Source organism: Rattus norvegicus, chromosome 18 (genome assembly GCF_021556685.1).
Source record: "Rattus norvegicus strain SHRSP/BbbUtx chromosome 18, alternate assembly SHRSP_T2T, whole genome shotgun sequence".
NCBI lineage: Eukaryota > Metazoa > Chordata > Mammalia > Rodentia > Muridae > Rattus > Rattus norvegicus.
Genome location: NC_141551.1, coordinates 72,094,720 through 72,120,226, shown reverse-complemented (window position 1 = coordinate 72,120,226; position 25,507 = coordinate 72,094,720). Strand labels below are relative to the sequence as shown.

Below are 25,507 nucleotides of genomic sequence, written 5' to 3'. Positions count from 1 at the left end.
GAGGGTCGACTGGGGTGAGCCGATCCCTCCTGGCTCAGCACCTGCTTGCCTGTCTGGAGGGAGCCTCATTCCCCATTCCTAACGCTAGCAAGGAACTTGGCTTCAGGGATCTACAAGCTGAGTAACAGGATTGTAAGAAGTCACTCAGGAAGGTACCTTCCTTAGCAAGTGCTTTATTTTCCTCATCTTTTATTGGTGTTAAAGCCCCTTTGCAGCTGTCAGCCTAGGAGCACACACAGACTATATTGTGGGCAAGCAATTGGTTTGGTTTGGACCATTTATGAACTCTCATGCCTAGATCATTCAGTCCATGAACATCCCTTGTCAGCCCAGCCCTGACTTGGAAAAGCATCCACACAGAAGTGTCAACGAATGTTTTTATTGCGGGAATTCATGAGTTACCCTGGATAGGGAGGACAAGACACTTTCTTATCAGGGGAAGATAAATGTCTCCCTCTGGCTCCTGGGCACCTCCTTGTATTTCTTCTGTATCTTCAGTCAGCCCAAGCTTCAGAGACCTGAAGACCAGAGGAGAGGAGCTCAGGGCTCTCTCAGAGCCCTGTGTGAGCTGCATGACTTCAGCCCCTAGCTCTGTTGGGGTGTCACAGGAAGGGTGTCCTGGGATGGAGATAAACAGAATCCAGCCAGACTGCATTGTCTCCAGAGCGCAAGGGTCTGCGGTAGAATCCTGATCTCAGAGCACTGCCATGTGGTCTAGCCATTCCAGGAGCAGTGACCCCTACAAAGGAGTTTTCTCAAGGACTGACATTATCTAACGTCTTTAATTGAAACAGAATTATATCATTTTCCCCATCCCTTTCCTCCCTCCAGCCCCTCCCAGATACCTTCCCACAAACCCCTCCCAAGAGACTGATGTTTCAACTCTGACAACTTTAAATAATCATTGATAAAAGTCTTATAAATTTTTTTACATGTTTTCTGGTCATGCAAATGACATCTGCCCAAAACAATTTAACTCTTTCTGCAATTATCATCAATGTGACCGAGCATTAATGTGGTGGGTCAGGGAAAAAAATGACACAGGAGTGCCTAAGGCTGTGTGCCCCGCCCTGATGGCTCAGACTTCTAATGGCTCAGCACTGGTGTCTCTGAGCAGAGAAGTGCTACTGTTTAATTCTTGTCACACCTGTTGACTGTTCCTGGCAGGTGCGCAGGCGCAGTGGGGTGCAAAGGATTGAAATCTGAAAGACCCCCCCCCTTGATAGTGAGAACTGTGGGGGCTGAGGCAATAACATTTCTTACCCACCACTTTTCTTACTCAGTAGCTAGTGAGGTGCCTAGAACAGAGTCAGTAGTGAGTTGATAAGGTGAACGAATAAAATTACTTAGTACCTAGTGCTGGCTTTACTCACCATTTATCATCTGTCTCGCTTTGGGCAAGCTTTGAGTCCTGGTTTCTAAATCTGCAAAATGGGAATAGGAGCATGTTACATTGTGCTTTTCGGAGCCCCTGCAAAGACCAAGTCAATCCAAGTAATACAGTGTTGTAGACGTTCCTTTGGGTGCTAGGGAGGTATCCAGGGCAAGAGATACTCATTTTCAATGAGGTTCTGATTATTATTATTATTCTGTATATATGTATGAATGGCTTGTTCTTTCCTCCTGTGGGTCTGGTACCAGTGGCCTTGGTCTATTAACACAGTGAGGTGAGGAAATCGGGGAACAGGACAGTGGTTTCCCTGGATACAGTGTGTGTGGTGTGATCCAGCAGCTAGCATGGCCTTAGGACCTTCACTTCTCCCTGTCCTTGGTGCCTGCTTGTTCCCCCGGGCATGAGGAACACAGTCACATAAATGTAGATAGGTCCATCCCTACATACAGTTTGGTCTTGAAATGGCTAAGCCAGGAGAATCTTTGTATCTAACAAGGGTGGTGTGGGTTCTGGTTGGGAACGGAGCGTCTGCTGGAGGCATCACAGTATCATCCTCCTCCTGGAGATTTGTCAGGAGTAGGAAATATGTGTTTCAAGCAGGGGAATTCTTAGCCACACAAAAATGGAGGCTAACAGTAGAACTTCCAGGAAGAATTAACTGACTGATGGCCCCGGGGTCAAAGGTCAGACTCAGGAAGAAGGGGTCTCTCTACTGTGACGAGTCCTCAGCACCACAGAGTCACATCCTAAGGACCCAACCTGATGAGTTCTTCTGGGTTCCAAGGCAAGCTCAGATCTCCTTTCCCAGTGCATTATGTGAACAGAGTCTAATGCTGATATCTGGGGAGACTTAAAACCAGGTGCTCTCAGGTGCTGACCCATGCTTTCTCCAGGAGGAGTCACATAATTGCTGCAACCTGTACCAATATCCACACCAGAACCCAAACATTACCACTGCTGCCCATAGCACCATATCTACCACCACAGTTAATCAACATAATCTCCACCACAGTTATCACCATATCTACCACCACAGTTAATCACCATAATCACCACCACAATTATCACCATATCTACCACCACAGTTAATCACCATAATCACCACCACAGTTATCACCATATCTACCACCACAGTTACCACCATAACCACCACCACAGTTATCACCATAACCACCACCACAGTTACCACCATAACCACCACCACAGTTATCACCATAATCACCACCACCATCATCTTCACCAACATCCACTACCATAATTACCATAACTGTCATCATAACCACCACCACCATCAACATCACCACCACAAACACCATCACCATCATCCTCACCATAATTATACCCACAACTATCATAGTTACAACCACCACCATCGCTATAATCACTACCACCACCATCGCCATAACTATCACAACTCTTATAAGAACTACCAACACTACCAAAGTACCACCAGTAACCATAACTATCATCACCACCAACATCACCAAACTGCACCACTACCACCATACCTACTAGTGTCAATGGAACTATACCATCATAATAATCACCACCACTGTCACAACTTTTACCACACCATCACCTCCACTCAAGCTACCAACGCTACTGCCTTTACTAGGGCCACCAAAAGCACAATCATTGACCAACACTAACATTATCCCTACCAACACCATCATATCTATTACAATAACTAATGCCATAAATGGCTAAAAATTACCACCACCGCCATCCCTATCATCATCACCGTCTCCATCACTTCTACCACCTTCACAAGGACCGCCCCTATTCACACCAACACTCATTTCGTTGCTACCACTGTCTTGACCTTACTACCCTCTCACGCTGTCCTCCACCAGCAATGCAATCTCTGACACTTACTTAGCGGCCCTGTGACCTGAGGTATTTTAGTGTCTCAGACTCGGGGTCATAAAAGCAACGATTCATGCCGTGAGAATCCAAGTGGTGAGCTTAACATTTGGTAGCATAGGACAGCCACCGTATACGTGTAGCTACTAAATCAAGCACCGATAGTCAGGCATTTCAAGGTGTGGAGGGACACTCTTACCTCAGAGTTTGACAGCACACAGCCGTTTGAAGAGAAGAGGGCAAGCTTAGTGACCTTACAGGGACCCTGCCCTTCCAGTCGGAGTGGTTGCTCCTTTCCTCTCTCGGGTCTGCTTCCTCTGCCCTTGGGAAAGGTACTTTTAGGGAAGAGGGCAACAGGAGCTCAGAGAGCTTCTACTGTTCTTGCCTCACTCGTTGGAGCAAATACACACGACACGACAGCTAGATCTATGCTGCCAGACACCCAGAGCCCAGGGCATGTGGATCAGAGAGACGCCAAGTTAAAGCCTCATCCAGTCTCTCCAATGTGTTGCTTGACATTGGCCTGGAATGACCAGGCCCAGCCAACTGCTGTCACTGGTGGCAATCTGTCCCTACCCTCCAGGCTCCCTCGCATTCCTCGACATCAATCCAGGCATACAGACACTGCTGTGTCCAGTGTCTCCAGAGCTGAGAGTGTTCTCGATATCTCCATGACCCTCCTCATTCTGAGGCACGTCTGTCCTTTCGCCCACGCTCCATCTATCCTTCTGGAGGGTAGAGTCCTTGGCAGACAGTCAATTGTGACCCGCCGGAGGCATCACTCCGCAGGCGTGCCAAATGCATCTCCTTTCCCTCCCCACACGCCAGGCTCCTTCGACAAGGAAGGGTAAAGACCCTCCAGGGTGCTCAGGGACACCAATGTGTTGTGTATTTAATGTGCTGGCTCTGTTACAGTGAATTAAAGCGAGGGAGCCTGGTGAAAGGAACGCAGCCCGCCACTCCTGTCCCTGGTTGCACGGGAGGCTGTGGAAATGGCCCTCCAGTGTGGAGGGCAACTGCGTATTTACCACCACCACCACCCCCCCCTTGCAGGAGCAGAGCAGGCATTAGACAAGCCCCGAGTCTTAATGGGACGCATCCGGCAAACATCTGAGCTTGGGCCTTCAATCACAAACGCTGCAGGATTTAAAAATGAATAAACTTCACATTGTCTTTCTCTTATTTATCCTTTATGCAAATTGTCCCTGGGAGGACCCATTACTCTCACTGCATGGGGACAGCAGAGGCCGGCTCCGAGGCTTAGAGGACCACTTGCAAGCAGTTCCTAGAATGCCAGGCCCATCCTGGTGCTTTACAAAGCGGGAGGCAGAGATCGTAAATGGGAAATAAACAGATGAAGTGTGGGCTCCTGCAGAAAGCAGAGGCGGCGTGTGTGTGCGCACACAGCCATGGGCTCATGCACAGGATCCACTCGCAGGCCGCAGTCAGAGCCATAAGGGGGACCTTGGCCCTAGGATGACTGTGAGGAGAAAGGATGGGGTGGTGTGACATCCCCTCTCCCGCTCCTCCCCACTGCTGATCAGGGACACAGAAAGATAAATGTCATTGGGGGACATTCACAAGTAGAAGTTCCCAGCATCTCTGGTTACAGATTTGTCAGCTGCGAGCAGTGGCTGTTGCTGGAATTGCTCAAGCTCCTCTGGGGGCTGGCTTCCTGGGAGCTCCATGGTCCGTGGAGGAATCCCAGAGAAGTGACTCTGCTAACCAGAGTCATGAACCTGGGTGAGGAAGTCACCCCAGAAGTCTGACTGGGACAGCAACAAAGGCCAAACACTAGAAAGCCAAGTCCAGCAGGAAGCAAAACAAAAGAGCACAGAAGGGGGCAGCCAAGCCGCACACCGACAGTCTATGGGAGCCCTCAACTGCTCGTCCTCTAGCAAGATAAGAAGACCAGGCAAAGAGTGCAGCTTATGTCTTGCCCCAGAGCGCACCCTGCCTTGTGTTCTAGGGCTTCTGCAGCATAGACTTTGCCCTACCTTGAGCCAGACAGATGCCAGGCGAGCTCCAGGCTAGGAGGGCCCCCCCAGGAAATGACGCACATCAGGGTGTTCATGACAGGGCTCTTTAAACATAGAAAGGGAAGCTGGTCCCCTACTGCCCTCAGGCCACCTGCACGTGCTCCATGCATCCCCTGTGACCTGGGCTCTGCAGAACACTGGGCTCCTACTCCTTCTTCTCTCATGCAGACCCTGCAGTGAGCACTTTTTTTTACTGAGCAAAGAGCACAAATGACAGAAATCCGATGCTCCTCCCCCCTCCCCCTCCCCCCCCTGTTCCCAGACTTGTCCCGCCTGCCCCCAAAACTGCTGCTACCCCCTCTCCCCCTGGGCAGGGAAGTCGCCATATTTCCAGGCTCAGAAACAGAAAGGCCTGGGGCACTGTCCTCCATCTCTCCAACATTCGCTTCTGAGCAGCTGCCACCTTCCAACAGGCCCAGGTCGCCCATCCATCACCGTCACCCTCACCTGGGCTGACCCTCCTGGCAGGCCCTGGATCTGTCACCCACTCCAGGGAGAGCTACCTGATACAGATGTGGTTTTGACCACCTGTCCATCTCACAGCCAGCCTGATGCCCTGATCATTCACATCTGGACTAGGCCCCTGCCTGATCCTTAAGGGTCTCTGTCATCCACTCCTAAAGCTGACTCATCTGGACCTAAAGCTAAACACTCATTTTCTAAATGATGAAATCCCTTTCTTGCCACGGAAAACATTCATTGTGCTAAGTGCCAACCTCCACCTGTCTGCAGGAAAACTCAGATGAAGGGGTCACAGGCTGTCCTCAAGGACAGCCACGTGTAAGTGGCATCCACTGGAAAATCACCCATTGAGATGTCACGTGAGCTGGGCGTGATGGCTCACACCTATAATCCCAGCGCTCAGAAAGCTGAAAGCTGAGGTCTGAGTTCACAGCCATCCCAGATGCATGGGATGTTCCAGGCCAGACTGGGCTCTAGTGTGTGGAGAGCTAAGTCTAAACAAACAGACAAAAAGACATTCTGTGATCTTCAGTTTCTCAAGATAGGCAATGGGTAAGGAAGACAGACATGGCTCCCAGGGAAAGATGTCCTGAAACAGCATCTTTTATCGTATCAATATACTTTTACTTTTTTATTTTAATTAATTAATTTATCTATTCATAGAAGAAGAAGAAGAAGAAGAAGAAGAAGAAGAAGAAGAAGAAGAAGAAGAAGAAGAAGAAGAAGAAGAAAAAGAAGAAGAGGAAGAGGAGGAGGAGGAAGAGGAGGAAGAGGGGGAGGAGGAGGAGGGGAGGAGGAGGGGGAGGAGGAGGAAGAGGAGGAGGGGGAGGAGGGAGAGGAGGAGGAGGGGGAGGAGGAGGAGGAAGAGGAGGGGGAGGAAGAAGAGGAGGATGAGGAGGAGGAAGAGGAAGAAGAGGAGGGGGAGGGGGAGGAGGAGGAGGAGGAAGAAGAGGGGGAAGAGGAGGAGGAGGAAAAAGAGGAGGAGGGAGAAGGAGGAGGGGGGAGGAGGAGAAGTAGAAGAAGAGGAGGGGGAAGAGGAAGAGGAGGAAGAAGAGGAGGGGGAAGAGGAGGGGGGGGAGAAAGTTGGCAGAAATCAAACACACTGAGAAGAAAATTAGCCCAGACAAGTGAGAGGAAAGTGGCAGAATTTAAAGTTTCAATCAGCCTTGTACAGATCCCTCTAAAAGAGCTACATCTCTGATCTCACTTGAACAATATAAAATTCCAGGAAGCCAATGCTGGAAGGACCTCAGTGATGCTGACGAGCCACTACGGGACAGGCCCACACAAGCCAGCATCATAATCGAGAGCCCCCTTCTGCCCTGTTGGCTTTGTGGTTACTGGAAAGAGACTTAATGTCTCTGTCCCTGAAAACAGCAACCACACCTAAGTTTTAGGAATGCTGGGAGGCGTACATGTTAGATGTCAAGTGTTTAGAGGACAAGGCTGACTGGTGCTGGCTACTGTCGTTGTTGTAAGTGTTTTAGATGTGCGAATTAACTGTATGCTCACAGCAACCTTTCAAGGTACAAGTACAGTATATCCACTTCACAGAGGAAGGCAAAGAAGAGAGATCATTACTTGATTCCGGACATTGGTTTCCAGGGCTACTCTAGCCTCATGTAACCATCTAGTCTTCAGGCCACACATGTTTATTGTATTCTCACTGTTCCTTTAACTCTCAGATCTGCCACCTGCCTACCAAACCCCTGTTCTCTCTGTCTGTCTCTCTCTGTCTCTGTCTCTGTCTCTGTCTCTGTCTCTGTCTCTGTCTCTCTCTCTCTCTCTCTCTCTCTCTCTCTCTGTTTCCCCCTCTCACCATTTCCCCCTCCATCCCTTACCTCTCTCTCAAAAGAAATGGTTTAAGCCAGATGGGGTTCCAGCACCAAGAAGCTATCTGCAACTAATACCTGCTGGCAAAGGAAAAAAATCAGTTTTATCCAATGGAGTATCACTGGGTACATCAACCAATGCTCAGGAATAGTTGGCCGTCACAAAGCCTGCTCTTTCTCTCTCTGTCTGTCTCTCTGTCTCTCTGTCTGTCTGTCTCTGTGTGTGTGTGTGTGTGTGTGTGTATGTGTATGTGTGCTACTGTCTTTCTTAATTTAAAAAAAAAGCAATTATTGAAACAATTTGAAAAAATATTTTTTTTTTGGAAAAGATATAGAAAACTGTGGTTGGTCTGAGCCGCATTTAGGGGTGAGCGAACGGGCTGAGCAACCGGAAGTGGCCCACCCCGGTGCCCCACTTGGAGCAGGGTTGCAATCCTGGCCTCCCTACTGCACCTTCTGGTCTGTTCTCTGCACCATCTCAGCCCTGACAGAACATCCTCAAACAGATGACACCTCCCCAGATGGACAGGGTGATGGGGTGCGTGTCCTAGCTGGTTCTTAGGTAGAAGACACCTCCCCAGAAGACACCTCCCCAGATGGACAGGGTGATGGGGTGTGTGTCCTAGCTGGTTCTTAGGTAGATGATACCTCCCCTGATGGACAGGGTAACAGAATGAGCGTTATGGCTGCTGCAGTTGGAAACCAGGTCGATTGCCTGGATCTAAGAAGGGAGGAAAAGCAGGTTTGGTGGGAGCCTACTCTCTCCTCTCTTCCTCAGATCTACCTATGCAAATGCTGGGAGGCGATCTGCATAGGGAAAAATGTAATTACCCAAATTGGAGCAGAGCCAGGACCTCATTGCCCACACTGAGGAAATGTTGAAGTCTTTAGCCCCAGCCCTCACAGTTGGAACCCAGTAGCCAAGGAAATGGGATAGTTCCCATGGAGACTCAAGTCTCCCTTCCTGAAGCCTCAGAGCCGGGAGGGCAGCCCCTGGTGACATTGCTGTAGGTGCTATTACTCCTGTACCCTCTCACTCTCGCCTGGGATGTGAGTGACGGGCACATGAACTTTTGAATTGTCACACTGCTGTTTAGACTTATAATGTTGTTAACTGGGACAGCTGCCCGGCCTGACCCCACTGGTGTTTGACTAAAAGACCATACCAAAATCACACACCAACAAACGCCAGTCCTGGAAGGCAGGTTAAAAGCCCTCTATGAAGAAAACCTCTGGAAGAAGAGCCACATGCAACCTTGTTCCTCAGAGTTCTTGGCCTTGGTGCTTTTGTTGATGATTAAGAAAGCTGAAGGTCATATCCAAAAGCTTAAGACCACTCCAGCTTTCCAGTTCTCCATAGCTTCCTAAGTACTCCCCCCATGGATACTACATAGATGCCCCAGAGTCTATGAGAAAGCACACAGGCCCCATGAGCAGGTGAACTGAAGTTCCAAGAAGACTGGCATCTGCAGTCATTCAGCAGCAACACAGAGGAAGGGGTTCATACAACTCTCCTTCCAGGTAGGCATTTCACTGACAGAGTTGGCCAACAGCAAGCACAACGGTAGTTAAGGCCCACCTGGGCTCTGGGTGCTCCCCGTGAGTGGGGTCAAGATGGCTTCCAACAGCTACCATTAACGCGACATTCCTGCAGGTGCTGTCCTGGGGTAACCCAGCCCTTAGTTACTCCTTTGCCGGAGAAGGATGCTTTTGTTTAAGAGCTCCTGTTCGATTTGCCAAGCCAGCACAGGCTCTTATGGGAAACAGTGGGGGACGACGGCTCCACGCATGGAGAAGTAAGTGTCTTTGCTCAGGGCAAAATCCGCTGTTTGGTGAACTGCTCTGGCTTCCCTTTGTGTCAGTATGATTTGAGGGAACCGTTAAGCTTTAACAATGCAGAAAATAAATCCCCATTAAAATATATGCACCTGAAAGAGCTGGGTTCTCAACCAGACTGCAGAGAAGCCCAGGCACCCTCCCGTCGCTGCCTGCCACTACTCCACTGTCCTTCAAGGCCAAGTTAGGAGGCCTCGTGCTCCAGGAAGCCTGTCCTGACTCTTCCTGGCTGCGAGTGGTCTCTCTCCTTCCAGCCACCCATGACCACCTATTTACCATGCAACCACAGTAGGATTCTACTTGGAGGATACTGAGGTAGGCTTATAATGCGAGCTCTACAGAGTTCAATGCCCTTTGCTTTATCTCAACTTTCTGCTCCTACTTCATACCCTGTCCCTTTCTACACACAGTAGGGGCTCTGATGTGTTGAATGGATGCCCATACTTACCTGCAGCCTCATAGACCCTGTCTCTGCCACAGCAAAACGGAAATCCACCGAGCCAAGTTGAGTCCGCTAATGGCTCCGTTTACCACAGGACTCTCCCTGGATTCTGACTGGATACCTACGCTAATGTCACTGGTGCTGAATATTGTCACGTGCTCTCTAACTGGTGAATAGAGTCAGGATTGCTGAGTCAGCATGTGGATGGATGACAGAGATGGCGAGAACCTGGAGAGGAACAACAGCAGGATCTGTAATAGAAGGAAGAGTAAGGGCGCTTGGACCAAACTTGCTCTATCTGCCGGTTTCATGCACTGATAGCTAAGAGGACCCTAGATACCCTTCCCTTAAAACCACCTGGACCCTCAAGCTAACAGACCTGAGCTGCTGGGAATTAGTCAGAGAAGCTTCTTTTTGCCCTGGGCAGCAGGCAGCAGTCAATAAAGAGGTGGATAACTTGTCAAAGTGCGGAGGATCAGAGTGTCCCAGCCGTAGACGGGACATCTATATTGGCCTTATCTCCACCGAGGCTCAGGGATCATAGGGAGCGGGACTGGAAGACCGTAGGAGCAGGAAGATGGGAGATGTCTGTGGAATGCTGTCTTCTGAACATGACCCGCCTATCTCGCCCATAATCTTGCAACGGCTCTGATTACCTGCACAACACCTACACAAATTAACCAGCAAATATTCCAGCACGATGGTGTGGAATCTACACTCTCTGGACTATGTACTATAGATGATACTTAGGCTCCACTTCTCACTGAGGTATTGAAGATCTATAGTCACTGGGGCTGGGATTGTTCTATTTGGAAAAAGTGGCTACTATTAGGCTTCCCATGCTCCAATGGACAGCGTCACACCCAGGACGGATGGTCAACACTAACCATGGACTCAATGAGTTATAAAAACAAAAGTGAAAATATGAAATTGGTGACATAGGCAGGACTTGGAAGTGGAAAATAAAGGGTTGCTATGATCATATTTCGTGTGAAATGCTTAAAAATAAAGAAAAATTTGAGAAAAGAAAGGTCAGGGGACAAAGGGCAGGAAGATTTCTCTAATTTAATCAGATCTCAACAAGGCAAAACTTGAACTACTTCATCAGAACACAGAAAGAACATTTGAAATTTTAAAGGGGAGAAGGCCTTATCAGAGTATAAACAGTCCATAAAACAAAAGAATTATAAATTTGAGTGCATAAAATTAAAATGTTTTGCTTAGAAAACATGCCAGGAGCAAAGGCAGAAGATGAAGAGGCAACTAGGAAAAAATATTTGCAATAAAAACTCCGAGGCTCTACCAGCCTAAGTACAGAAATGGTGTCTACAAATCAATAAGAGAAAAATCTAACCACCCGACACAAAACTGTCCAGGAAACATAAACTAAAAATGAAATACGTCTAGGTTTCCATAATCAGAAAAAGATCTCTGACTCAGTAAGAAAAACGCCTATCTCTCTACTACAAGACATCATCAGGTTGGCTATTTTAAAAACTTGAACAGTACACTGGAGTTTGAGAGGAAGAGTCAGGCTCAAAGGCTACTGGTGAATAGGTACTACCGTTTTTGGAAACTGTAAATATGTATCTATTTTTTTAACGTATCAAATATAAAGTCTTTGAGAAATGTGTTTCAAGTATATGCTTTTTTCGAAACTGTGTATCTGAAAAGTTATTCTCTATACGCAGATATAGTTACATATGTGGACGAGAACTCAGTAGTGTTTAGAGATAATCACTTAAAACGCATTAAATGCCTTCTAGAAAACGTTCATTCACTCGCAGGGTGTCCATTGCTACAAAATGCCCCATAGCTCTCGATGCAGGCACGTGACAGCAATGCAGACTTAAGACGAAAACAATGTCAAGGGTAAATTGCTAAAGAAAAATCTTTGGGAGGCATCGACGACGTGACAGCAAATCGTCTGCACCCTTTATAAATTTCTATACAGTTTTATGTTTTGAGTATATTTCTATCTATTCAACAAGAAGGGTATCGTTACTCCTCCATCTCACAGGCGAGGAGAGCAGGCCCCCTCAGAGTTATGAATATGCATGACGAATATGCGTTCCTTCCTGTGACTTTTCTCTCCATGCTTCAAAGTGAACACTCACATGCAATATAATTCACAGTTCTATATTTTGTCTTCAACACATTATTTCATGAGTTCATGATTTCGGTTTGCATATTTTAGTGGTTTTAGACTTTTTAGTGAGTCTATGTTCCCCACCAAATGGTCAGTCTTTCTAACTCTCTGGACATAATCCCCATTGTAAGGTAAGATCCAACTCCTAACAACGCACACCTCAATCAGTCCCTAGGGTGCACTGCATATTGTGGGCATTCTTGCCATGCTGTCTTGTCATCCTGTATACCTGATTATTTTTTGTGAGTGTCAGACTTATGGAAACTGATTGGATCCTAGATAATGTTGTCTTCTTCCAGCGAGTGTTGGTTTCTGCTAGGGAAGAGGCACTGGCAATTCCAAGCCATCTTAGTGCAACCATGAAGTTCTCAGAGGTGCTAAAGCCCGAGCCTGGGCCCTGCTGTTGATCCTCAATAAGCCAATTAAAAAAATACTGGAAATTAGAGAAAAGAGATTCCATTCAGTGTGGTCATGTTGAGAAAATGAACAAAAAGGGCTAGTGATTCCTCAGAATACACATACACACCCCAAGTTTGTCTTTTGGGTCCTGATATTTAGGTTTAAATAGAGAGCAAGAGGAATGGATAACTCAGCTAGACCTAGTCCTGGTCCTGCCAATCATCGATCCATCATTACCTCACTTTAGCACATTGGTCCCCAACCTCCCTAATACTACAGCCCTTTAATACAGTTCCTTGTTGTACTGGCTGGTTTTGTGTGTCAATTGACACAAGCTAGAATTATCACCGAGAAAGGAGCCTCAGTTGAGGAAATGCCTCCATGAGATCCAGCTGTAAGGCATTTTCTCAATTAGTGATCAAGAGTGGGAGGGCCCAACCCATTGTGGGTAGTGCCATCCCTGAGCTGGTGGTCCTGGGTTCTATAAGAGAGCAATCTGAGCAAGGCAAGGGAAGCAAGCTGGTGAGCAGTATCCCTCCATGACCTGCATCAGGTCCTGCCTCCAGGTTTCTGCTCTGTTTGAGTTCCAGTCCTGATTTCCTTTGGTGATGAACAGAAATGTGGAAGTGTAAGCTGAATAAAGCCTTTCCTCCCCAACTTGCTTCTTGATCATGATGTTTTGTGCAGGAATAGAAACCCTGACTAGGACAAATTGGTACCAGGAGTGGAGAATTCCTGTGACAACCTGACCATGTTTGGGGGAGGACTGTGGAAGGACTTTGGAACTTTGGGCTAGAAGAGCCATCGGATGTTAAGAGCTCTGTGGGATGTTCTGTAGAAGCTTGGACGATAATGTTGAAAACAGTGCAAACAATGGAGGCCTGGCTTGTGAAATTTCAGAGGAAAGATTAAAGACTCTTATCAGGGCCTTTGCTGTTTTGATTGTGAAGATTCTGTGGTTTTTGTTAACTGGGGCTGAAGAATCAGCTGTGATTAACGAGATACTAGAACTACTAAAGTGAAACCTTTGCATTACTGGCACTATTGATACTGGTCAGCTGGAACTAAGATATTAGGGTGATTAAGATTCCAGCATCATTGCAGTGAAATATTCTGAGAAGTGTTTTCTGAGAGCACAGACAGGTTGTATTCCAGAGATAGCCAAGGTTATACCAAGTGCCGTGGATGGATTTGGTAATGTGTAAGAGTCACCCAGGTGCTACTGGTTTTGAAAGGGTGAAGGGGTCATGAAGAGCAGCTGAGGCTTGGCACCATGAAGAGAGCCTATGAGAGGCTATTGGTGAAGCCTAGTTACAGTAGAAATCAGCAGTGTTTTGGAGATGCCAGTACCATGAGATGACCACCAAGAACAGCAGCAGCAGTGGAGTACAGACAGCTGGAGCCTAGAAGACAAGGTGTGTGCTACAAAGGGCAGATCTGGAGAATCGTCCCAAGTCCTTGGAGGAGCCCAGAAGATTGTGGGTGGATCCCAGACATTGGAAGGTTAGAGTTTGATTTTGATTTTGATTCTGACTGTGCCCTGATATTTTTCCCTCGTGAAGGAAGGAAGTATTTTAAAGGAGCCCACAGTTAAGAGACAGAATTTTAAGAGAGATTGGATATTTTAAAGGGATTGAAATTTTAAGATCCAAGATTTGTAAAGACTGTGGGACTTTTACAGTCATTTAGATCTTGGGGATGAATAAGAAAGTAAGGGTTGAAGCTTAATAGTGATGTGTTTGCACATCAAGTTGACAAGAGGTCAATTGTATTGACTGGTTTTGTGTGTCAACTTAACACAAGCTGGAATTGTCACAGAGAAAGGAGCCTCAGTTGAGAAAATGCCTCCATGAGAATCAGCTGTAAGGCATTTTCTCAATTAGTGATCAAGGGTGGAAGGGCCCAGCCCATTGTGGGTGGTGTCATCCCTGGGCTGGCGATCTTGGATTCTATAAGAAAGCAAGCTGAGCAAGCCAGGGGAAGCAAGTTAGTAAGTAACATCCCTCCATGTCTTCTTTTTTTTTTTTTTTTTTTTGGTTCTTTTTTTCGGAGCTGGGGACCGAACCCAGGGCCTTGCGCTTCCTAGGTAAGCGCTCTACCACTGAGCCAAATCCCCAGCCCCCCCTCCATGTCTTCTGCATCAGCTCCTGCTTCCTGACCTGCTTGAGTTCCAGTCCTGACTTCTTTTGGCGATGAACAGCAATGTGGAAGTGTGAGCTGAATAAACCCTTTCCTCCCCAACTTGCTTCTGGGTCGTGATGTTTTGTGTAGGAACAGAAACCCTGACTAAGACACTCATGTTGTGCTGATCCCAGCCATAAAGTTGTTTTTGTTGCTACTTCATATCTGTAATGTTGCTATTGTCATAAAGCATTGTGTAAATATTTTCTAGAGGCAGAGATTTGCCAAAGGGGTCGTGACCCACAGGTTAAGAACTGCTACCCTAATCTCTCAGAATGAGGTCAGGACTATTAAGATTGTCTTAGTGTCCATCCATCAGATACCATGTTATACATGTTTCTGTGTGTGTGTGTGTGTGTGTGTGTGTGTGTGTGTGTGTGTGTTTATGCACACATATATGTAGATATGAGGTATGTGTGCATCCATGCATGGGGAGGCCTAAAGACCTCTAATGCCCTCCAGATGTATCATTATGATTGCTGCTATTGTTATTATTAGTTTATTTACTTTATGTGTATGGGTGCTTTGCCTACCTCTGTGTCTATGCATCATTCACCTGCTACAAGAGGCTAGAAGAGAGAACTAAATTCCCCGGAACTAGGTCGAGACAGTTGAAACTTGCCATGTGGTTGCTGGGAATCAAACCAGGGTCCTCTGGAAGAGCAGCCAGTTCTCTTAACTGCTGATCCATCTCTCCAGACCTCTCGTTTTGGAGACAGGGTCACTGGATGGCCTGGAGCTCACCGAGTCGATGAGGCTGGCTGACTAATGTGCCCTGAGGTCCACTTGTCTCCACACCTGCAGTGCTGAGTTGACAGGCACAGACCACCATGCCCACTCTTCTTCATGTGGGTCCCCGCAGTGAAAGTCAGGCCTTTGTGTGTGCAAATACTTTAGTGACTGACTATATCCTCAGCCCCATCCAACATTGTTTTAAGGATGAGTGTTGGAGGAAGGAAGTAAGGAAAGGGCCCAGCCTCTAAAACTACCCAAGATAAATCGTTTAATAGAATAACTGGCGTTGGGACATTATATGGAGTGTGTGGATAGATAAAAGAACAAGAAGGGAGTAGGGAAGAGATTGAATTGTCAAGAATATCAACATAGAGGGAGAAGGAGATGAACTGATCAGCTCTCGGGAGCCAGGGCCACCTGTCTGGACCACAGGGCTGCAGCATAACAGGGATGGTGCTCAAAGGCAGGGGGGCAGGATGACCTGGTCCTCTGACTCATCTTCTCCCCCTATCCTCCATTCGCTTCCCAGGGCCTCCTATTGACCAAATTTACCAGGAAGGAGCTCGGCCAAAGAGGAAGGAATCTGAGACCAAGTACACTGGTGACTAGCCACAGCAGGCATCTTTAGAAATACACCCAAGGACCTGTTGCCATAGTTGCCTGTGCGGTAACAGGAGGATGGGGAACTAGGGCAGCCAGAGCCTGGAGTTTTAAGAGATGTCCTGCCCACATGTCTCACATTAGCAATCCACACACACCGGTGACAAGCCAAACAAGGTCCTTCAATGACCCTCAGCAGACACTGCAACATCTCTCAAATCATGGGGTGCGTTGAAATCACTCATTGGCCCAGAGACACTGCCTACCCCATGAATAAATTTAGGGTGGTCCCCAGAAACCACCCAATAGCTACCATCTCCTGTGATTCAGGAATGGCTAGGCCAAGTAGAACCCACTTGGGAAGGCCCTGGCTCCTGAGGACAGCCTCAAGTCACTTCAGAATGACTTTATGGCCTTCCTGGCCATGTGACTGATACCAGTTACTCCTGGAAACCTCCCAATCATGAAAGGCAAGGGTCAGCCCTGACCCCACCCCTTCTGTAATCTTTCTGCACAATACCCTCCCAAATGTCCTAACAATTTATCCCAATAATGTAGGTCTGTTTTCCTGAGGATATCTCTCATCTTTATTAAGTCTCAGAGATGCCTTGCCCTGTACATGGTGCAAAGGAGGAGCCCAGGGAAAGTTGGCAAAATTGATGGTCCTGCGGTTCCCAGAGAAGGAGAGAGTCTGAGCCGGCTGAGATGACCAGGGCTTCCCAGAGGGGAAATCACCCTAGACAAGCTGAGAAAATGCATTCCAGGCAGGGGAAAGGGATAGGGCACGGTACTAAAGGCAGGCAGACTCGTTTCTATTAGTGAACAAGCGTGGCAATGAATATAAAGTGCTTTGGTGTCTTTTTTTCCCCTGTAAGACATATTCCCTAAACCCACACTGGGTAGGTCATGTATACCCCCTATCTGGGGCCATCTCTTCCCCAGATGTTAATGAGTGCTTCTAGCACTGATCACGGGGAGAGACCCCCACAGCTTTATAAAACATGCAGATGACTGGTTTTTAACGAATGCAAAATGTCAAACAAAAGCAGTCTCACAGGCCAGTTACCCATGCATAGTAAACTTCTCAGGGAAAGAAAAAAAGGATCGAATAAGTAGGGGGAGAAAAAAAAGACCTTGGCTGGAACCGCTCCTAATAGGCAACGGACAATTGGGAACAGCGGGGGTCTGCGGGGACTCGGGAGCAAATAGCAAATACATTTGGAAGATATCAGAGACAGCAAGATCAAGGCAGCATCAAATGGCCCCCTGGTTTTAGTTTCTATTAGGGCAGAGGGCTGGGGTCCAGCCCTTCCCTACAGAAGGGCACAGCGCTAAGCTTTCAATTGTTTGCTTGTTGGGTGGGTGGGTGGGCTGGGTGGGAGGATGAATGAAGAATCAGATACAGGTTCAGGAAAAAGCGGTTTTAGAAGTGGTCATGATTAAATAGCGCTGCCTGCCACGTGACTCAATTCCAAATGGACAGACAGCATTGACTCACACTTTGTTCTCCAATGTGCCCTTAACTCGCCTACCCCTTGTATCCCATGTAAATGCAAATTTGCTTTTTTCTAATATTTTCTGGTGCAGCAGTCATAACCAAAGCCACTGTCTTTGTTCGTGCATGTGTGTGTACTAAATAGAACAGTTTGGAAAAGTAAGCAGCTCCCGTAGCCTGGTTTGCGACAGGCCTTCCTTTTTAACGCGCAGAGTCTTAAATCCTGAGTGCTACCTTGGCCCCATCTGCTGGACCCGCTTTCTGCTCCGGTGGTGCCAGCGGTGTGATCTCCAAAGCACCAGGAGGGCCTCTCTCCATCCACAGCCAGCACACACTGGCTTAATGATGCCTGGAATCCCTTTGTCAGGCCGCACTGTTGTTCTTTCCACACTGAGAAATGAGCCTTAAGTTGCACACTCTGTGGAGAGGGGGGTTGCTTTCAGCCTCGCAGTGGCTTGGAGGTGTCCTGTGGGTATCGGAGTTCCAGGAGCTGCCTTCCTTAGAGTAGTGGCCCTCTCCCCCCACATTAGCAGCGCGAGCAGCAGGGGAACCTATTTGGCTGGTCTGCTGGGTTCCGCAAGGACTGCCACCATGGGCGATGCCTGCCAAGAGCGACAAGCTGTCTTCTACTGGTCTGCCAATGTACGGGACGCGCGCGCACTCGCGCACATGCGCACGCATGCGCGTGCGCTTACATGTGGTTTTTAACATAACGTAGTGTTTAGAATGCTCGTTACAGGACAGACATGCCTACAGTCTACCTGTCAGGAATTCCAGTGCAGATAGCTAACCACTGTGTCATTTACTGAGCACGGGCCTAGGCCACCGAGAACGGCCATGGCTGAGGTTATGCCTCCTCGTGGGGGGTTCCAGCTAGTGGCTGGTTAATATGAAGACGTAGAAACTCCACCTAGGGTGACTGAAGGGCCATCTCCCCCATAGGTAAGCTGAACCCTTACTTTTTGCTTGCCTATCTTGCAGTCCACTGCTTCCTGTGCCCAACCCTGCCTCCTCCACTTACGTCAGGAGCACCATCCAATAAGATTCTTGTATGCCACACTCTACCCTGAGGATTAATCTGCCACCCACACAGCCACAGGCCCCAGAATTAAGATGGGGCCGTGGAGCTGAGAACATCACTTTTTGTCTAGCTGGCAATGAGAACATCGCAGCAGACAGATAGAGGTTCGTTGCTAGCCCCGGTGTCCTATACTCCTGCGGTATCTGCGGTTAGGGCTCAGCCATGAAATAGTCTGGGATTCTGATGGAGGATACAGGAAGGCTGAAGTAAGAAATGCGATGCTAAGGGGAATATGTCAGAGTGACTTTTAAATCTACAACATTGGGAGGCCATTACCAAGTACTACTGACCTATTAAGAAAAGACAGTGTCAGGGACTCGGGCTGATTAACTCCAAGCAAAGTGTGAGGCTAGAGAGGTTTCCCCTGGTGTGAGGGAATCATGAGTGTCTCCAGCTGGGCAGCTGTGCAAATTCAACCTCATAATTAGATGCCCAGATAGAACTAGGCTGCAACGGTTCACGAGCCCCACCCCTAACTGGGGAGCCATGGGCAGGTGATCGAGAGGGATAGTCAGTTTCCTTAAAGGGTGTGGCTCCTGATAGGTTGGCTATACTTCAGTGGATAGCCCCATGCCCAGAATTATAAGGATAGCACGAATTGGAACAGATGTGTTACTTAGGGGGAAAATGAAGTTGGGGGAGATATGGAGATAGGGTAGATCTGGGAGGAGTTAGGAAGAGGCATTGTGTGTGAATATGATCGAAGTATACTGTACGGAATTCTAAAATAATTACTATATACATTAATATACATATATTAATATACATACATATTAATACATATATATTAATACACACATATATATATATACATATATATATATGGCTTCAAGACAGAGTGATTCCCCTGGCAGTTGCTGTCTGTAGGAGCCTGGGAGGTTACTTTAGTCTGAGGCTGAACATAATCTGCACTTCTCGGTCATACTTGTGAGCCAAAGGAAAGCTCATCAACGCCAGCTGTGATCAAGGCAAGATGGTGCCAGGACTGGGGTCCTGACCCTGGGAAGAGTAAAGTTGTCTGGACTCTGGGCAAACCAGGAAGTGGTAAAGAAGTCGGTACAAATGCCATTAGCGATCACACCGTGGTGAAAGAAAAATACTTTTCAAACAAATGAGGTGCTGCTAAGTAAACGAGTCACTTAAAGATGTCCTCATGGGACAGCTGAGAGAAATTAAAAGGCAGATTAAAGCGACATCTGTATATTAGCACCCTCATAAAGTGGAATTGTAATGGGAGAGCATGAGAGTTAACATAAAACAATACTAGACCTGGCTGGTCCCTGCAGCACACCATCCCCACCTGCCTTATAAGAGACACAACCAACAAACACCCATAAGGTCCCACAGTGTAGCACCACACTAGGAAGACCACGGACTAAACAGATGATCGTCCCCAGAAATGATGGGTCAGAGGACAAGACAACTAAGCCTGCTATCCCTGCCCTGGAAAGAAAAAATGCTTATTTTACATGACCCAACTACTTAGGAAATAACACATTTCTTGAAGTCTTAATGGCGAAAATGTCAGTTATGCGATGAACTCCAGATTCAGTGAGGCCCTATCTCAAAAGCGAAGATGAGAGGAAGACACCTGATGCCAATGTCTGCCTACTACATGTATGTGCACGAGTGCAAGTGCACACAGAGAGAGAGAGAGAGAGAGAGAGAGAGAGAGAGAGAGAGGGAGAGAGAGAGAGACTGAGATAGAGAGACACAGAAAGATACATACACACACAGAGAGACAGAGACAGTGACAGAGACAGAGAGAGACAGAGAACACCAAATTATAAATTTAAAAAAATAGCAGTTATAAACTTTGAATCTGTAGGTCACTGGTTAACCCACTCTTCCACCTGGGGCCCTGTGTCTTCATTCAGAAGCTGACAAGACTTGCTCAAACACACACAGAAAGCTGTAGGTTCTACAGCAGAGCCAGACCCCACCCCTACACCACAGCCTCTCTCTTTGGCCCTCCCTCCCATCCTATCTCTTTATTCCTCTGTGTCTCCCTCTGCTCTGTCAGTTCAAGCCCCAGGCCATCAATCAACTTAACACCAGGAATTCCTGCCAGTGGCCTGAGCCCTCCCTATGGGGAGGTTGGCATTTTCCTTTGAACTGGCATATTTGATATGTGCTCTGAGCTTTTCTTCATGTTCCTCTGACCACCAGTTCAGCTCCCAGTTCCCTCCCACCCTGAGGAAGTCTTCTCTGGTAACTGAAAGCAGAAACTCTCTGAGTGGAAGTGTCTCATGTTTTCCCCTGATGGTCATTCCATTCTCTTACTTTCCATCCAGGCTCATAGTTCTGCTTCCCAGAAGCCTGCCTGTGTCCCTGCCCTTCTGTAGATCTACCTTCCTCACTTCCGCTCTTCCTTGGTGGCTCCTCCTTCGTGTTCCATGAGTCTCCCTCATTCTGCAAAACTACTCCTCTGGGTTTTGTTTGTGCACCCCTCCTGTGGCTGCCCACACCTCTCTTCTATTCATGAGAAAACCCTGAAAGCTGGGGATGTCATCTGAAGCCTTTAGGGAGTTTGACAGTCGGCTGCCAACTTGATTGAGAAATGCCTAGAAGATGAGTGAAGCCTGTCTCCTTCGAAGGCTAGTCTGCGAGGCCATTTCTGGACTGAATTAGATCATAAGGTTACTATTTAATCAATGCCTTCATCCACTGGAGGTTTTAAAACTTGAACGGAGTACTGGAAAGTGGGACAACAAAGGAGGGTGGGCTCTCGTTGAAGAAAGTACGTCATTGGATAGCATTGGATAGCATAGCTCCTTCCTGTCCCTCTTTCGGCTTTCTGTCCACCACAAAGTGAGCTTCCTCTTCTGTCACATGTTTCAACCCACCATGATGCTCTGTTCAAGTACAGGTAGCTGTGTACTGCACCCTTGGAAGTTATGAGCTAAAGTAATTCCTCAGAATACATGTTACTGATGCCTACTTATGAACCAGGCTGTCCCGTGGTTACATGAGATCTGCAGTTTTAATAGGCTCCAGGATACAGACTAGACTGAGGAAATCCTCAGTCCCCAGACCTCTGCACACACCTTCTATAAGAAGAACTTCTATAAGAAATATTTACTGAGAGATCGGAAAGGAAAATGAGGTTGTCTGTGTCAGACAGGACCGCAAAGCAGAACCAGGTCACAGAAGCCCAAAATGCTGGGCAAGGAGTCAGGACTCGGTAAGAAAACAACGGTAGGAAAATTGAAGTTGGGCACGTTTCAAGTAAGAAAGAGCTCAGGTGGGGTTGGGGATTTGGCTCAGTGGTAGAGCGCTTACCTAGGAAGCGCAAGGTCCTGGGTTCGGTCCCCAGCCCCGGAAAAAAAAAAAAGAGCTCAGGTACATCAAAAGCTGCTGTGGCTCGCTGTGGTTGCCTGCAGTTGCCTATATCCAGCTCCAGGACAGCAATCAGGGGGTATATGCAAGATGCAAGATGCAACAGGGCGGTGCCCAGTGGTAGGCAGCCACATCCCGGGAGAGGGGCACCGGACAGCATTGTAGAACACTAACCAGCTAGGTGCCCTGCACTCTTCAGAGACTCTAGTGTATCTGTCAATCTCCGGGGCTTCCCCAAAGTCACTTAGCAGCTCCCACGGGCAGCTGGCTATGTGCAGTGATCCGCTGGCCTTATAGACATGTATCCTTAGCTGTACACGTTCCTGTACTACCTGGTCCAGGAAATGGCAGGCATGCTTTTGTTCCCAAGAGGTTGTTATGTTTCTATAACTATGTCCCAACTTTTAGCCTGACAAATCTCCTATTTGGAAACCCTCTATGGCTGGACTATAAGAGCCCTTATCTTCCCCATGCCCAGTGTTGATCTCTTGAGTCCTGCTTTTTAGGGAAAGATAGCCCATGTGCATGAATTTAAAAAGCTTGCTTTAATTAACTGTCTGCTTTAATTAATTTGCCCATGATGATTTGGGCCAGTGGTCTTACTCCTCACATCTGTAGGAACACTGATGGAACCATCTGGCCAAAATGGCTCTTCTCGCTAGCCAACCTCTCCAATCAAATATAACTAAGACACGTGTGAGGCAACTGCCCACTGATGATGCAGGGAAAACAACCAACACGGGAAACTTGAGAAAGAAGGCAAATGGAGAAGTTACTAGAAGCAGTAATAACATCTGCCTCTCTCATATGGTCTGAGAGTGTTATCAGAGCCACCACTCACCAGAGCCACCACTCCAGTGTGGACAGCACTACCCCAAGAGAAGTGTCACTGCCTTGCTGACTAATAACCAGGAGAAGGACCCCTGTGAGCTGGGGACATGGGAAAATATTCTACTTCCTCCCTCCCTTCCTCTTTCCCTTCTCTCCTTCCCCTCCCTCCCTTCCTCTATCCCTTCCTTTACTCGTTCCCCCTTTTCGCCTTTCTTTTTTTTCCTTTCTTCCTTCCACCTCTTCTTATTATGCAGTGCTAACAACTTGAGCACTTAAAATTCCAAAAGAAACTCAACTCCACCGAGAAGTCAGGGGATGGTGGACGTACAAGCTAAAGGATGGTAGGAAAATTAAGAGTATGTTCAGTTGTGTGAATGGTGGAAATGCAGGCAGATAAAACTCAGTCTGTGTCATTAAGGCCAAATGGCTCCTCTAGATGCAGGAGGACATAACAGAGCCCAGAGATGAGACAGATGAACAGAGAATTTTTGTGACTCTGTGAAATGTTGGTGAGTCTTGGGCATGGGTGAAGAAGAAAGACCAAAGCAAGGGGTTGGGGATTTGGCTCAGTGGTAGAGCGCTTGCCTAGCAAGCGCAAGGCCCTGGGTTCGGTCCCCAGCTCCGAAAAAAAAAAAAAAGAAAAGAAAAAAAAATATCCTGCAGTAAGAATTTTGGGGTTGGGGATTTAGCTCAGTGGTAGAGCGCTTACCTAGGAAGCACAAGGCCCTGGGTTCGGTCCCCAGCTCCGGAAAAAAGCAAGATTGTCGAGATTTGAGAACTGATCTGAATGTGACACCACTAAGCCCGGAACCCGCCTCTAGAAGCACATATACGGGGAGCTTCAAGTATAACTGAGCCCAACTGAACTTGGAAATTCCCCTAAGGAAGACAGAACTTGGAATCTAAGCCCAACTGGTTTGAGTGCCTTCTAACATAACAAGTAAGCACATAAAATCACCATACACTAGAGGGCTTGGGATGCCACTCAGATAGAAACCGAAGTCCAGAGTGACTTGACACATGAAAAAAAAAAAAAGAGAGAGAGAGAGAGAGAGAGAGACAGGAAAATGTGATGCATTTTCAAAAGAAAGATATCAGCCCCTATTGAAGCTAGAATAAATAAATTAGCAACAATTACACAAAAGACGTAGGGCAGCCATTATACCAATGTGTCAAAAGGGATGGAAAGATAAAAAAAGTTCCCAACAGAAAAACACACAGTTTAAAAGAAATGAATGGGCGCTTTGGAACTGAATGCAACCTCTGAAATAAACGACTTAACTGGGTCAGCTCACTTGCAGAATTAACATGATGGAAGAAATAACCAGTCAGCTTGGAAAGAAGACAACAGGAAGTATGCAATTTGAAGACCATAAGAAAAAAGCATTGAAAAGGGAAGAGACAGAGACAGAGAGAGACAGAGAGCAAGGAGAGAGAGAGAGAGAGAGAGAGAGAGAGAGAGAGAGAAAGACTCCTCAGGGCCTGTGGGACAACAAAATTACATCCAAACAAATCAAATCAGCCAAACTTCTGAAAACCAGAGACAAAGGCAATCGTAGGACACAGCAGAGCAAAGCAGCAGTGCAGAAGGAGCCAGGACCTGGGCGAACACAGATCTCCATGAGAGACAGTGAGAGCCCCACGTACTGTGATTAAAACCAAACAGCCCAAACAGCCGCTAAAAATACCGCTAAGAGAGACTGTCAAAATGCCAACAGAGGAGTGGAAATCAAGGGTTATAAAATCCTCAAGTAACACCAGAGAAGGTGGAGAGGGAAAGGAGTGAGTGATAGCCAAATGTGCAGAGAACAGTCAGTGGCCCACAAGAAGCTAACTGTGATCGGCCTGCCATGCTGATAAAAAGGCAGACACCGCCACACTGGCTATTCTAAAAGTGAGACAACTCACGGCTGTCTACGAAAAGAAACAATAAGAAACAAAGAAGAAAAGGGCCTGGCCCATCATCACCAAGGACCGGCTCTAGAGAAACAGTAGAGCATCATGGGATCTCGAGAGCATGACCCTGTGAGCTCGAGGAAAAGAAGAGCATGAGCCTGGGTGTACACTCCAGACAGCAGAGCTTCCAAATAAACACAGCCAAAGCAGACAGAAACTAAAGGTGGGGGAGGGGGAGCAACCTCTGCGCGGCATTGACAGGACAGAGTCCCCTGGAGGAGTCTCAGAACAAATGAGAGGAAGTCCTAGGAGAGCTGAGGCACCCCAGTGACCTGCCTGACCTCACTGATGCAAAATAGACAAAAAACAGAATGCATACAGGAAACCTTACCAAAACTGGTGATAGCTTGGATAAAGAAAGAAGCTTCAGTAAATGTGAAAGAAAAGTAAGTCTGAAACATACAGGGTTTTTTGTTGTTTGTTTGTTTGATTGGTTGGTTTTGGTCTGTTTTACAGAATAGAATTAAGCTAGAATCAGTCACAGGGAGACAATTGGAAAGTCCCAATATTTAAAAGCCTCTCACAGACATGGCTGCAGGCTGATCTGATTGAAGCTATTCTTCAGTTCTTCTCTCCCCAGGTGACTTTAGGTTGTGTCCCAGTCAACATTAAAAACCGAGGAGGACATCGTTACCGCGTAATTACTTGTTGAAAGGCCATCTTCCACTCTAGTCTGTGAATGCTCTAATCTGTATGCACGCACTTCAGCACGTGGCCCTAGTATCCAAAGAAGAGGTGACTCCATACTTAATGTGTGAGTGTGTGTTTGTGTGTGGGTATGTGTGCATGCGTGGATTCATACGCATGCGTGTGCATGTGCTTGTTTGTGTGCATGTTGGAGTATGGGTGTCTGTGTGAAGTGTGCTTGCCTATG

At 47.4% G+C, this 25,507-nt stretch overlaps 1 long non-coding RNA gene across 4 annotated transcripts in view; it reads right to left on the bottom strand.

The window, feature by feature from the left end:
- Positions 1-363: 363 nt before the first annotated feature.
- Positions 364-25,507, bottom strand: part of LOC120098188 (uncharacterized) — a 49,204-nt gene continuing 24,060 nt past the window's right edge. The window contains exons 2-5 of one of the 4 annotated variants that reach the window (XR_015642658.1): positions 9,874-10,118; positions 7,599-7,667; positions 1,374-1,424; positions 364-618 (exon numbers count right to left, since the gene is read on the bottom strand). This is a non-coding gene — a long non-coding RNA (uncharacterized LOC120098188). Of the gene's footprint in view, positions 619-1,373; positions 1,425-5,253; positions 5,303-7,598; positions 7,668-9,873; positions 10,119-25,507 lie in introns of those variants that run through there. The other 3 variants (XR_015642657.1, XR_015642656.1, XR_015642659.1) reach the window with 3 other exon arrangements.